Source organism: Ictidomys tridecemlineatus, chromosome 13 (genome assembly GCF_052094955.1).
Source record: "Ictidomys tridecemlineatus isolate mIctTri1 chromosome 13, mIctTri1.hap1, whole genome shotgun sequence".
Taxonomy (NCBI): Eukaryota; Metazoa; Chordata; class Mammalia; order Rodentia; family Sciuridae; genus Ictidomys; species Ictidomys tridecemlineatus.
In genome coordinates, this window is record NC_135489.1 from 66,111,168 (window position 1) to 66,124,091 (window position 12,924).

Consider the following 12,924-nt stretch of genomic DNA (forward strand, 5'->3'; position numbering starts at 1 on the left):
AAGAACAAAATCTGGCAATGAACTTAATAACTACTGTTATTTTGAAGAAATGAGACACAAACTGTGTTTCTAACCATGCAATGATTGCTATAAAAATATCTAATTTATATTGGTTAACCAAATGCACAGGGCATGCTGAACCTGTGTGGCCTGTCATGTTGAGTTGAGTTAGAGGTTAGTGAAAATAAAGATGTAATTGTCTTCTACTCATGTTTACATAGCCCCTTCCCTTCATTCCCCTGGATTAAGAACCCTGAGCCATGTGAGTCACTTCTTCAAGTCTTATGAACAGCCTCCTGGGCTTTCTTTCTTTCTTTCTTTCTTTCTTTTATTTATTTATTTTTTTTGAGAGAGATTTTTTTAATATTTATTTTTAATTTTTTAAATTTTTTTATTTTTTTAGTTTTCGGTGGACACAACATCTTTTATTTTAGTTTTATGTGGTGCTGAGGATCAAACCCAGCACCCTGCTCATGCCAGGCAAGCATGCTACCGCTTGAGCCACATCCCCAGCTCCACCTCCTGGACTTTCAATTGGGCTTTTAGTGAACCTTTAGCTCAAGTTAGGGAAAATGATACCTTAAAAATATGGAGTCTTCCTGCTTGTAGTTTTTGCAGACTGCATTTAGGTAGTCCCCCTCTTCCCATTTCCCAACAGAGTTTTTATAATGATCCCCATAAACACTTGCATCATTTTGTAGAATGCATTCTTAGGAGCCAGTATATTTTGTTACCATTTGATATTCTCTCCTACTTTGTAAGTATAGCTAGTGTTCCAATATAGCGTTAGTTTTTGAATATTGAGCTAATAGCTAAGCAATCATTTTTTTAAAAAATTTCTATCTATACAGTCACATCATCTGCAAGTTCTAACAGTTGCTTTTTCTTCTTTCCAGTTTATATGCTCTTCATTTTAAATTTTCTTCTGTTTACTGATAGGACTTTTGGTACAATGATAATAGAAGCAGTCGTCTTCCTGATTTAAAAGAAAATCCTTCTAATATGTCCCCATTGAGTCATGTGTTAATACCAATTTTCAGAAGCTATCAAGAGACAACCATGAACTTTTCATGAATTTTACAAGTCAGTGTCAAAATATACCATTATTTAAAATTAAATTATGACTCCAACAATTGCAGGCTGATGAGCGAGCTTGGTGCGCACGGTGTTTGCAGCAAGCGGACTTACCCCTGGAGCGCAAGCTCTGACTTATCTGGCTGGGGACCCGAGGTCCTGAGTTGGTGCTTCAGAGCGCCCCGGGGGAACCAAGCGCCCAGACCTTCGCTGCAGGGCTTGTAGCCACGGGAACCCACGCATCCCCCACCTAACCTCCGCTGGGCAGCATCTTTACAGTTCCGCACTGCTGCTGTCCCACACTGGAGTCCCTGAATACTTTCCACCGCCCTTCCAGCAACTGGTTTACACTCAGTTGGCCGATCCCTATTTGCATCTGAGCAAAGCCTATGCTGCGGCCATCAATCCCCTGCACCAGCCTGTGACCGCCAGCAACCAGCAGCAGTCCTGGCCTGGCCGCCAGAGCCAGGAGGGGGCCAGCCTGCCTTTGCACCTAGGGTGCCTGGCGGGCCTGCTCCCCCATCTCTCCGGGCAGGAGGGAGGCGCCATGGGCTACAGCCGCTTAGACCTGCTGTTCCCCAGTGTGCACGCCCTGGATGCCACCTGCCTGGCAGAGAACCTGGGGCTCCACGACAGGGTTCACCAGATGGAAAAGGTGCAGAACGTCAACTCACACCAGCTTGTGCCTGATCAGACTGTAATCCGCAAAGGTCCCATTTTCCATGATTAAGAACCCCCTAGGTCTCCCCTGTCAGAAGGAGCTGGTGGGAGCCGTGCAGAATCCCATGAAGTCTTCTGTTTGGTTCTGGGAAGATTCTCTCCTCAGCTCCATGTCCAAATATAAAGTGACTGTGGCTGAAGTGCAGAGGCGATTGTCACCTTCTGAATGCTTAAATGCCTGGCTGCTGGGAGGTGTTTTCAGAAAAACCAAGTCCAAAAATGGAGGCCAATCGTTGTGGAGAAAAGTTGGACAAGACTGGGCTGAATCTTCTGGCTGGGAAACTTGGAAAGCTGCTCTTGAGACCCTCCTGACATCCTTGGTGGAAGGAAAAGCTGTTCACTTGGCTTGGGACTTTGTGTATGTCTGTGAAGTTGAGTTTCCTAGTAAGCCAGTGGACGAAATTTAACCAGGCCTCACCCAGGAGGGTAAACCGAGATTGCAAGGAAGAAGAATAAATACACTGGGGGCGGCTCAGCAAGTGTGGAAAGAATTCATGGACCTCCTCAATCAAGACTGAACACCCAACTGCAGCAACAGGCCCTCCCTGATCTTGGAAAGGTACCTACAGAACCACCTGTCTCATTTCAGCCTGATTACCCACCCATAGGTTTGGCAGCCAGGCCATCTGCACCGCTGTGTCTGCAGTGTAGAAGCAGGTCAAAGAAGCCCTGATTGTCATAGACAAATCCTATATGAACCCCGGAGACCAGAGTTCAGCAGATTCTAATAAGACCCTGGAGAAAATGGAGAAGTACAAGAAGTAAAATGGGGGGGGGGAGCAGAGGGCAGGAAGGGAAAAGACTGAGGAATCCTTCTCCACTGGGACAGACTGGGGCACGCTCTTGCTAGGGGAGGAGCTTCCAACCTCCCCTACCCACCTATCCAAAGGCTTCTGTCACTTGAGGCTTGCAGGATCTTGACTTGCCCTCATGGATCCCTGTGGCTTCTCCAGCACTGCAGTGTCTGTCCTTGAACACAGGATCCAAGGTGACAAGTACTGGTTTTTGTTTTGTTTTTACTTGCTCAGCGTTATTTTTCGGAACCCCATCCCTCCTTCCTCTGACTTCCAGGGTTAACAAGAAGCCATGTGGTTGAGACTTCAGATTGATTATATTCAGATTAACGATAATTTATTTCCTTCAGTGTTAAGGTATGGCTGGTTTTTATGTTCACTAAATATTTTTTTTTCCAAAAATTAGTCTTTATCTACCTACTTTAGCGATGGTTCTCTCCAGGAGGAGGCAAAGGTACCACGTGCTCTGCAGCCAGGGAGTAGGTGCTGGTGGGTGCAAACCCCATGCTCAGAGGGGCCTTCTGGTTGTAGGAAACTTGTAGAAACAATGCCTGCTGACGTTTCATTTTTCTTTTCTCTCTCTCTCTCTTTTTAACTTTGAAAGTTAACTCTTTAAGTGGGTGACTCTTTGGAACGACAGGTTCTTGTAAGGAACTGAAGTTTTATTTGCATATTTATTTCAGATCTTGATTTTTCCAGTAAACTTGAAAAGGGTGGCACTAAGCTCTCCTGCTGCCTGTCACCCCCAAGCCCCTGTAGAGGCTCTGTATTTTGAGAAACAGTGTGTTGAGTGTACAGAAAATATTTATGCATAATTTAATGGGATCTGTAAATATTGGTGCACTTCTTAAAAGTTTTTGAGAAATATGATTTGATTTTAATGTTAAGTTTTAATGGTGGTGGTGTAATTTATAACATGTCTTTAGATTTTATTCATCTGTACACAGGGTATGAAGAATTAAGAGGATACAGGGCTTTGTTCTTGGTTTGGAAGATTCTGTTTAATTAGAGCTCTGTGTTCAGAAAGCAATAACTTGGTATCTCATTCCTGTGAGGCTCATTCACTGTAAGGTAAATGTGCGTTAGAGTTGGTGTGGGTGAAATGGAGGTTTAAACTCCTTGCCTGTAAATGTTCCCCAATGTGCATGATACTTGTATAACAAAAGTATTCTGAATAGAATCTGTGGAAAAATAAAAAAGTAAAATTAAATTATGTAAGTGAAACTAAGCCAATCATATTGAAAATACAGGTATCAATTATCAAAACTCATGTCTTTTGCTTCTTTTGTAGTGTCTTGCTATGACCCCTGCTCTTCAGGCTGTTTATGTGTCTTCTATGTGTGTGCAAGATGGAAGTGTTTCGTGATGTGTGATTGCGTGCCTTCCAGTCACATCACACTGAGGGCTTTGACTTGGCCATGAGGGGAACAGTTACAATAGGATAATGACAAAGACTGGAAGCTAGGGCTTTTATTTTCCTTATTAGCCTGTTGTTAGGCATAGACTAATATGCTTATGACCAAGATGGTGCAAATTCTAACCTCTTTAACTAAAAAAGAAAGGAGAGAAGGAAGGAAGAGGAGAAAGGAGAGCTTCTCCCAGTGTGCTAACCTTCATATGTTGCTTTTCTCTGCAGACATCTGTGATGCTCTGCTGGTCTCTGCCTTGCTCTGGGTGTCCTTCAGCAGCTCTTCAGAGCTGTCCAGTAGCCATGGCTTTGGCTTTGCAAGTCTAAATCAGAGAGATGCTGAGTCAGCTGTTGTTTCTGCTCCTTCCTCAGAGAGAGCTTGCATCTTTATTTTTGTTCCTGTAGCTCAAAAATTAATTATTTGCATTTTATGAAATTAAAGAAATTGGACTTTTCATGTTATCTTTCTTTTTATAATAGATTTATTTTTATTTTCTTTGGATAAATCTCTTCCTTATTGGTTGCCAGTAAATACTCATAAAGGAAATTAAGTCAGAATGGAATTATTGGGAGCTATTCGTTATTTCCAGTTATACCAAATCTTTTTAGTTTGACAATAGACTATGAAAAAATTATTATTCCAATGAGCTGATCATGAAAAACTGAAATATATAAATAAGTAAATGAGCCAACATCAGAGCCACTGGGGTTAGTCAGTAGGCCGCCACACAGGATCTCTGTGATGGAAAGAGAACAGGGCTGCCTGATGGGCAATGAGCACCATCCTGGGACATCATATGAGAGGAAGCCAGGGGAAGGCTGTGCTGATAGTAGGGATGGTCCCTTCCCAGGTAGTATGAAGGAAGCTGTGGACTTGCTTTTTGGAAATGTATCATTCCATCACAGGACTCCAGTGTCATTGAATAAATCACTTTTCTGTTACACAAATAGTAGTTCAGAGGATTAATTCAGTTAATACAATTAAAAGTAAAGTTGTGAACAACCAATAAAAAAATAAAAAATTAAAAAAAAATTAAAAAAAATAAAAATAAAAATAAAACTCTCTACAAAATTCTAAAGAGGTAGACTGATTTTTCTGTGAAAGGTGAGCTAATTCATTCAGGAAGTACAATTTAAAATGAGCTCTTCCCCTTCTAAGTACATCCTTGTAAATATTGGTGATGTAGTCTTGGAGTTGAGTATTTACTCCCTTTATGTAATATTCCAAAGATCTGGGTTTAAGTATAGATTGAGTTTCTTTATCCATTTAAAATCAAGCATGGTGCTTAGTTATCAGATACATTGATAGGAAAAAGTTGATACAAGAGGAAAACCCAGAAAGTGGTATTTAAATATAAAATATTTAAATTGCCCATGATTGTCCACTCTCAATTTTTTTTTTAAATGTGAAGGAGCATTCTGTGGCCTGAGAGTTAAACTTCAAATCTCATTCAAATATTTCCAGCATGACAGTAAAAATATATTGTCTTTGAAACCAGGGTTCATCTATTATTTACATTATCAAATTAACATTTTTTGTCTGGTGATTAATCTAATATCATGTTAACATCTAAACTTTTCAGTGGTTTCAAAGATTATAATAATAAGTAAACACTCAATTATTTTATTTTTAAAATTTTTTTAAATTTATTTTTTTAAAAAATAAATGATAGCAGAATGCATTGCAATTCTTATTGAACATATACAGCACAATTTTTCATATATCAGGTTGAAAAATTAAAAGTATGTTCATAAAATTATAAAGTATGTTCATACCAATTTGTGTCTTCATACATGTACTTTGGATAATGATGTCCATCACATTCCATAATCCTTGCTAACCCCCTGCCCCCTCCCTTCACTTCCTACCCCCCAGACCTATCTACAGTTTGTCTATTCCTCCCATGCTCCCCCTCCCTACCACACTATGAATCAGCCTCCTTATATCAGAGAAAATACTTGGCATTTGTTTTTTTGGGGATTGGATGACTTCACTTAGCATTATCTTCTCCAACACCATCCATTTACCTGCAAATGCTATAATTTCATTCTCTTATTGCTGAGTAATATTCCATTGTGTATATATGCCACATTTTTTTGTCCATTAATTTACTGAAGGGGCAATTCAATTATTTTAAAGAAGCCCAGTGGGCTTGCATGTTGTGTTTCTGATCTGCAGAGACACAAACCTGTTATGATTCAGGCTTCCCTGCAGCAGGTACTTTTTCCTCTCTCTATATATACATATAGAGGAAAAAGTCTCCTAGTTTCAAATCTACTTATTTCTATTATATTTAATTTAAAAAGTTAACAGCTCAGAATATGATAAGCAGTCATTATGAAATGGTAGTACTAATTTCACCATGTATATTCGGATTACTTTCACTACATATTTAAGTTAATTTTTCCTAAGACAGTAGCATTCAGTGTTAGTGTTTATGGTTGCAACTCTGATTGCATGTAATGTGTGTTTCAATAAATATTCCTTGATATTGCTACCAAACTTCATGCTCATTTGTGAAGTGTGATTTATAAAGCTCAATGTATCAATACTTCTTCTGAAGGATTATTTATGTGTTTTCTGTTTTATGTGTATGATTTTCTTTATATACTCATGCATTTTATTTATTTCTGTATTTGTGTTGTTTTCTTTTGATTTATGAAAAGTAATAAAATACTTCTTAGCAACACTTTTGTGACAAATAAAGGAAAGGAGTCTTATGAACTGTTCTGGGAAGACTGAGTAGAGAAGTCTGGGCAGGTTCAGGTGTTTCCAGTGACCAAAGACAGAGAGGCAGTTCCCAAGGGGCTGAGCATCATGGCAAGTGATCTTGTTGCCACATTTGAGGTCAGTAATTTTTTGAGTTTCCTCTGGAAGAGAAAAGTTATTGTAGTGATAGTAATGGATTTGTATTATCATTCAACATAGAATTAAATGCTCTTAGAGTTCATTTTTTTAAATTTATACATGACAGTAGAATTTATTTTGGAATATTATATAAACATGGAGTACAACTTCCCATTCTTTTGGTTGTACATGATGTGGAATTATATTGGTTGTGTATTCATCTTTGAACATAGGAAAGTGATGTCAGATTCATTCTTTCCTATCCCCATTCTTTCCTATTCCAATTCCCCCTCCCTTCCCTTCATTCCCCTTTATCTAATCCAAAGTACTTCTTTTCTCCCCCTACCCCATTGTGAGTTAGCATACACATATCAGAGAGAATGTTTGGCCTTTAGTTTTTTGGGATTGGCTTGTTTTACTTAGCATAATATTCTCCAGTTCCATCCATATACTGGCAAACGCCATAATTTCATTTCTCTTTATGGGTGAGTAATATTCCCTTGTATATATATACTATGTTTTAAGAGTTTATTTTTAAAAGCTCTGCTTGTGATGGTTCTTTTGGAATTCCCATTTAAAGCTTGAGGGTAGGTTCCAGGTATACATTTAACAGAGTGACCCTGACATGATATGCCTTATCTTTTTATTTCACGAAACATAAACTGTTTAAAAGTTAACATCTCAAAATGCCTCCACTAAATTTTTATTAAATTGATAGATAGATTTTAAGAAGTAAAACTTATTCCCAATTAAGAAAATTCATGTCATTAAATACAGGTAAACTTTCTAACAAAATTGGATTTGACTGTTTACTTTGTGGCCATCAAAATTAAATTTGTATTTTCTAAAATTAAGAGTTAATATGACTCATATAAAAGCAGATTGCTGAATATGCATTCTAAATAAGAACATGCTATAAATATTAATTTTCACTTTTTCTTCTCAAAAACTTTCTTAAGAAACTTTATATTCCATATTTATTCAGATAAATGTTAAAAAATAAAAAAAATAAACAACAACACCCAAAAAACTATCTCCATGTGAGCTTTCACTCCACATTTTGCTTGTTCATGGGGTCTAGGGACTATAGTTAAAGCTGACTCATAGCATCAGATGCTGCTGCCTTCCAGCCTCATTGACAACCTTCTCATCCTGTCCATCATGGGGGCTGTAGGTGCAGGATTGGAGACCAGAATCATGATCTTGGCAGAGGTGGTTGAAATTGACTAGGAAATCATATCAGTTTTTTTTTCTTTTCTGCTTCCCCAAGTGCTTGCATAAATGCTCCTTTCTTGGAAAGGATTGTTCTTTTCATAACTCGGATGCTGAAATTGTGAGCTCTAAAGCTGAAAGTTGCCATCTACATGGGTGATCCCATTGGAGACAGTGGAAATTGTAAACTGCTTTGATTGCAACTGTATCAAAAGTGGCAGTAAGAATGCAGTATGAATTTTTTTTGGGGGGGGGTAACAAAAGTAGATGGAGACAAATGGAACTGATTTGATTTTTTCTTTTTTTCCTTGTAATTCTCAGCCTTACCAATGCTATTGAATATGTTTTTATAGAACATGGACTGCACTCATCTGCCTTCATTCCCCTTTATCTAATCCAAAGTACTTCTATTCGCTCCCTACCCCATTGTGAGTTAGCATGAGCTAATCTGTGATATGCATTCTGTAGAAACTGTACTTTGAATTTTGTATTTTAACATTTTTTTCCTCATCTGTTGGTGGAGCCAGGAAAATACTTGCCTAATACTTCCAATACTAGTCATTGCTGAGCATTTTAGAAACTCTTGGTAACATGAAGATACTTATTTCTCATTTCCATATAGTTAGTAGTATGTACATTTATGTTATGGGCATCAGGAAGATAAATAAGAAAATAAAAATGATTAGATCAGGGAAAATATTTAAATTTGTCCATAAGATACTAAATAGTTTCTTACAATATGAGGGTTGACTATTTGAATTCTAAAATTTCCCAAATAGCATATGATATAAAATTTATTGGCTTTTAATCCGTGAAATGTTTTTAAAAAACTTGAAAGAGTAAATAATAATTTAAAATACCTTAAAGTATATCTACCCCTGATACAAATCAGAATATTACTAAATATTCAATGCGAATCTTACCCTCACATTTTTTTTCCATTGAACCCAGGTTTGTTTTTTGTTTTGCTTTGTTTTGTTTTTGTATTTTCATCATTATGCACAGGCAGGTGCCTAATGGAATTGGCCTGTGTTCCATCAAGTAGGTCAATTCAAATCACAGCAAAGGGACTTGCAAACTAGATTTCTATAAAGGTGAATGAAATACAGGGATGATTTTGCCTTTGCACATTAGATACTTAATTCTGTTTATTCTTTCTAAAAAATTTAGACCTATGATGGCCAAGAGATGTTCTGTTTTTAAGCTACCATTATTTTTTTCCTGATTTTTTTTTTTTAAACCCTGCAAGATGCACTATGGGTGTGAAGTGGCTGTGGACAGGCCAAAGGTAAAAATGTGTCCATGTGCTAGTGCACAGCGCTGTCTTGGCAGCTACATAGCTTTATTTAGTCAGCTTTTATGAACTGCAAAGTGGTAGCAAGGGGAAGCAAATTGAAACAACAAGGTTTGGAGAGAATCTGCCCTGGAGTCATATATGGAAGGTAAACACCTGCTCTGTTTTTTTCCTGCTCCTCTCTAGTTTCAGAGCCTTCATATTTTCCATAAAGCTGAAGTTAACAGATGAGACAAACAGAATAAACTGGCCAGAGAGGCAGTGTTAGGTGTGACTTTGTCTCCAACTATGTCAAATTATAGAATTACCTTCAGAATCTGGGATCTGCTGGACTCAGTTGCCTGTTTTGGGTGGTTGAGAACTTTCCAGGAATGCTTAGATTTATTAGTGCTGTTCCTTCCTTGCAAGATGGTATTTAGATGCATAGGACAGTCTCCTGCCCTTGTGGAACTGTATGATAGGAGAAGACATCCTGGTATACATCAGCTCCTCATGCTGGTCTTCGCTCTTGCTGTGTGCTGAGGGAGTTTGCCTGGCCTTAACCCTGAAGACTGTTACATCTGCTCCTGAATCCTGTGGTGGACTTTCTAATTGTTCCCGGGGAACAGTCATCATCTTGTGCTGAATGTGTCCCATGTCACTTGGCTTGTTGCTGATGGTGTGGCCTCCCTGAGGTCTGTGAGTCTCATTTTTGGCCTGAGCAGCAAGTCAGGGCCTTGATTATGTTCACTTTGCCCCTGTCAAGTTGACCTTCTCTTTGGATTCTGTTAGACTCAGCTTACTTCTTTGCCTCCTTTTGATGATCTTTTGATGGAATTCTCAGTCACTATGAGGAAGTGGAAAAAAGTATTGATGGGTTTTGTCCTGGCAGGTTAGGCTCAGAACTGACCTATCAGCTCAGCTGCAACAACTAGTCACTTTGCCCTATGAAACCACAGAGGGCATGGAAGATGAAGCTTTATGTGGCCAAGGAGTATAAAACCAGGAACTGCAGACTGTCTCTGACTTGGCATGATCCAACATGTGATTTTTCAAGTTTACCATGGTGTGATAGTAATATGCATTCTGTAGAAACTGTACTTTGAATTTTGTATTTTAACATTTCTTTGGCCACATGATCTAATATTAAGGTTGAAAAACCTGTACTCTATAGCATATTGTGATATTTGATAGGTTAGGTGTATTTAATGCATTTTTCCATTTACAATATTTTAAAATGATGGGTTTATTAGTTTGTATGCCATGTTAAGTCAAATAATATTAGTATTTGGCAAAGGGTGGTAATGGATGGTGATACTTTGCCCCTACAAGGTCATATCCCTAAATTCCACAGGGAAACAGAGCAAAAGCCTGCCTGTTCTTTTCACATATTCCTCTGACTTTTCTGATCCTCTGGGTCTTTGTTCCTGAGCAAGGATTGTGGATTACTAACCTACCATATATTAGGTAGTTCCTTCTCCTATGTAGCAGGAAGTTATCACATCCTACTTTCCTCTTTTCTGAATTGTTCTTATTCTCCCTGGTTTCTCTGGGACTTAAAGGTATAATGATCCCTGGCAAATAGCAATAACTAAAGGTGAGGGATGACAACTAGAGCAACTTATTTCAAAATTATTTCTGTGTATATGATCTGTCTGGTCAATATATCATGGTGACCACAATTTTGCCATGAAAGTTTTCCAATTATCTGAGAGTAAGTAGTACCTAAGGCTCACTTGGTACTTTACCAAATGGTGTTGGGAGGCCTTCTTGGGACCAACCAAATTCTAACCTAGTTGGGTAGCAAATTCTATTTCTTTTCCCTTTCAAAATAACTATTCTTATTTTTTAGCTTCTTATATTATTCATGATACACTGCAGTACATTGAGAATATTAGTGTGTCCTCTTTATATAACCAAGATGTCTTTGTTTACTTAACCTGTTTATGATTGAAATGCTTGTCCCCATGGAGGTGTATTTTGCCCATGGCTTGTCATGCTTTCCATGGCTTCTTACCCATGCACAAACAACTACATTGCCTCTTCTGGGAAATGAGAGATTCCCTTTTCCCCATTCAGGGATTCTGGTAAAAGGCCTACCAATGAAGGTGGCCTTCATTCCTGGCCAAAGGGTGTGGTTGAATTAGTGACCTTTCATGAGGTAGTTGGTATCACTAAGGTGCATGGATCGAATCAAAGCACATGGGATTCATAGATAGCAGGTCTAATTTGTAGCCCAGCAATTGCTCCAGACTATGGAATGTCTCATTTTGCTGAATGTTAGTGGAGACCTTCCTGAGTAGGAGTTGACTATAAGACCATTTCTGGGACTCCCTCATCTCTCTTCCCCATAATCCTTGAAGTTTGACTCCTATGATGTTGCTCCATGGAAATAATGTCAAATGTCACACTACAGGGACACATGCCCCCACTTGGAAAGTTCTTTATCAGTGGAATTCACCATTTGTAAAGCTTGGACCTCCTCCATTTTGCATGTGTACTAGAGCAATATATATCCTATGACAGGGAATCTACTTGTGCCTCTTCTCTCCCAAGGCCCTCACAGTACATTTACAAATTGCAGTGAATTAACCTATCATAGTATCCTTAGGGAAAGTGTTTTTCCATTGATGGGATTTCTTTCCCAGAATCATTTGGCAGACTGTACCAATAAATAGAGGATTTTTGAGGGCCTCACCCTTGAATTTCCTGCATGGTTGTATACTACATTTAATTTTTGAAAAAATAGTGACTAACTTCCTTAGGAACAGTAACAGAAAGCTCTCAACATTTGGGGTACCTGGCCTCCTGCTTTGCTGGGTAGACTCCCAATTGTTATGAGGACATCAAATGGACATGCTACTGTTCTGACCTCCTGTGTGGCAATCTGAAATCTTATGTATTGAAGTAACTCAGGGGACTTCTGGAAGATGCACACAGATGCTTTCATTGAGACTCATCAGATCTCTGTACAACACCTTGTAAATGTGAGATCTTTACATGATAAAATCAGCTTGGTGGCATACCTTATTCATGCATACCTGGCCTCCTGCTTTGCTGGGCAGACTCCCAATTGTTATGAGGACATCAAAGGGACATGCTACTGTTCTGACCTCCTGTGTGGCAATCTGAAATCTTATGTATTGAAGTAACTCAGGGGACCTCTGGAAGATGCACACAGATACTTTCATTGAGACTCATCAGATCTCTGTACAACACCTTGTAAATGTGAGATCTTTACATGATAAAATCAGCTTGGTGGCATACCTTATTCATGCATAAATGAGATTCTGTATATATTCAGATTATCTATAGGCTTGCTAGGCAATTCTAGTTTTATTTTTAATGTGAGATGTTAGCAGAACTGTTTTAGAATTTGTCAGTAAAGAACTTCCAACAACTAAGACCTGAAAGCACCAGGTCAACACAGATCTTTAAGATGTCATGGTGCTTCTTTGGCCTCTTCCTTTTCAACTTGTTCAGGAGACTGTGCACATGAAAAAACAGAGTAACACACAATAGTGGTAGATTTTTGTTTATGTAGGAAGAGCTACAGAAGTGTGTATCAAATGCCAAAATGCACTGAAATTTGTCC

The 12,924-nt window shown here is 38.6% G+C and overlaps 1 long non-coding RNA gene and 1 pseudogene across 4 annotated transcripts in view; both read left to right on the plus strand.

Moving 5' to 3' along the window:
• LOC144369891 (uncharacterized) overlaps nucleotides 1–12,924 on the plus strand; it is a 100,113-nt gene that overhangs the window by 5,570 nt on the left and 81,619 nt on the right. The gene's annotated exons all lie outside the window — the stretch shown is intronic.
• Nucleotides 1,238–3,854, plus strand: LOC144369890 (transcription factor AP-2 gamma pseudogene; annotated as a pseudogene).